A 2,390-nucleotide genomic window follows, 5' to 3' on the forward strand; every position below is an offset into this window, starting at 1 on the left:
GAGCCAGTTGGGGATTGTCCCATTTGGCATTTGATATGCATGCAGCCGACCGATACAACACTCCCCCGCTTTTGGACCCAGTAGATCCCCCCAGCGATCTGCGGCCATAAATAACCAGTAAAGCCTATGGAATTTCCTATAAATAAGTTCATGACGAATGTAACAAAAATTCCCCGAGCAACCTTAGCCCCGCGCCCTTCTTTACAAACGTTTGTGTGTGTGTGTGTGTGTTGTAAATGACCTCGTTCACATAAAGTTCAGAAATTCCATTTACAAACTTGTAATTGAAAAAATCCACACACACACGAGCGAGATTGTCTAGAGACAAAGTCAAACACGTTGGAATTTTTGTTTTTTTTACCGTTCAATGACGAATTTTACAGTGTGTGTGTGTGTGTGTGCGTTGTTTACGAAAAACAAAAAACAGAACGCCACCAGCTACAAACACACGAAGAAAAACAAAATAAAAAAACGAAACGAAAATTCCAAAAAGACACTTACGAAAGCCCCACAGCATTTTTTATTGTTCCGTAGATTACAACATATAGGAAAACGCTAGAAGCGCTGAAGAATTTTCGGGGGCGAGAAGAAGAGTGCGCTACACGCCGATATATCGGTATACTGATGCGACAAAATGCAAAAGTAGCACAGATTCAAATGCAGATAGGGATACTCTTCTCGCCGGCTTGGAAGAAGAAGGCGGCTGGAAGGGGAGCGACTGGAAGGGGCGGACAGTGTCGGTTTGTTTGTGGAATGCCGTTTTGTAAGTTTCTTATGCATGCGCCTTCAAACATAGTTCGGCATCGAAACTTTCTAGCACACCGACACACATACGAACGCGATCCAGCCGACACACACACACGCACGCAGCCACACACTTAAGCGACTTTCGAAAGGTACAACTTTTAACGAAGTCGCTGCCTCAGCCGCTGCTCAGCCGACGCCACTGCCGCTGCCGCTGCCGCCGCCGCTGCCTCTGTCGACTTCGAATTCCAACGCCAAGATGAAAGATCGGCGCAAAAGAAAAGAAATATTCATTCAGTAAAATTTCATAGCTGCAGCCGCATGGTTGTGCCGCTCTCGCCTGCTCTTGCTTTTCGCGCAACAAACCGAAACGAGAAACACATAAATATCAAAGTGTGAACACTAGCGTACATATAAAGACTTTAAAACTAAACTTAACTTAACTTGAGCAACATGAGTAACGAATGAACACGGGAAAGCGGTTCCAGCGAAGAGGTTACAAGGAGAGCAGACACAACCGCATTCCAGAAAGTTTAAATAACGCTGGAAGAAGGGGGAAAGTGGAAAACTAAACTCGAACTCGAATTCAGTGTGCCAGTGTATGTGTGTGGAATGCAGAAGAGGAAGAAGCAGCAGCAGCAGAATAAGCAGCGAATAGAAAATATGTCTTCAAACTGGTTTTTCGGTTTTTAGACTGTCGTCGTCGGCCAATCGGGTTCCATTGACATCCGAACGAAAAAATAATGCCTAACCTTCGATGGGAACACTCGTAAGTCGGAATTCACACACAACATGCACACACACAACGCCGTTTATTGGCTGAAATTGGATGCTGTGTGTATGTGCGGTTATTTAGAAATTCAAATTGAAATTTTTCAAGCGTGAGTCATGCGACTGAGCGTGGGTTTTTGAGACCCGTTTCATTCTTCCCGACTCGACGATCCTAACCTTCACTGGGAACAGGAGTTAGCCGCCAGAACGTGAATGGGAACAGAATCGGGAACGTGAACAGTCATAAAAGTTGCATCACTCAGCACAAAAAGACGAAGAGGCGGGCAGACGGAGACACAAACAAGTCAACCACCAGCATAGAATGCGGCTGCCAGACAGGCGAGACGGCAATAGTAGTGGCGGCAAGAAAAGGCGCGACAAGCAGAAGAACCGTTTTACTGAGAAAAGAAGAGCGTGCACGCGGCGTCAGGGTGCGAGCGGGATAGCAAAACAGGCAAAGGGAAAAGGGACAGAAAAACACTGAGAGAAATGAGAGTAAGGTGAACATGAAAATTAAGATCTTAACTGAACTCGTATATTCTTTGCAGCAATACTTTGGTTAAACGACAGTCAATGAAAATTTTTTTAACATCGTAAGAAATTGCACCATATATGTTTACAAGGTTGAGAGTCGTTTTTCCTTACCCTCATAATATCGTAATTCAAGCGATATTAAACGTAATATTTTTTCACAGTGTCATCGGTCATTCTCTTCGCTCTGACTTATCCCGTTTGTTTTGCAGTTCCTCGTCGGCATTCCGTTGTTTCGTCCGAAAACCAAATTCAGCAGAAAAAGAGCTCTTCAGCGGGAATATCGATATGATATCGATGGGAGAACCGATTTTTCGGGCCCATTAATTTGCATACTCGAAAGA

The 2,390-nt window shown here is 44.5% G+C and overlaps 1 long non-coding RNA gene across 1 annotated transcript; it reads left to right on the forward strand.

Moving 5' to 3' along the window:
* Positions 1 to 398: 398 nt before the first annotated feature.
* Positions 399 to 2,149, forward strand: LOC117139938. Its single transcript, XR_004459389.1, has 2 exons — positions 399 to 1,513; positions 1,625 to 2,149. It is a non-coding gene; the product is annotated as an uncharacterized LOC117139938 (long non-coding RNA).
* Positions 2,150 to 2,390: the final 241 nt, after the last annotated feature.

Source organism: Drosophila mauritiana, chromosome 3L (genome assembly GCF_004382145.1).
Source record: "Drosophila mauritiana strain mau12 chromosome 3L, ASM438214v1, whole genome shotgun sequence".
NCBI lineage: Eukaryota > Metazoa > Arthropoda > Insecta > Diptera > Drosophilidae > Drosophila > Drosophila mauritiana.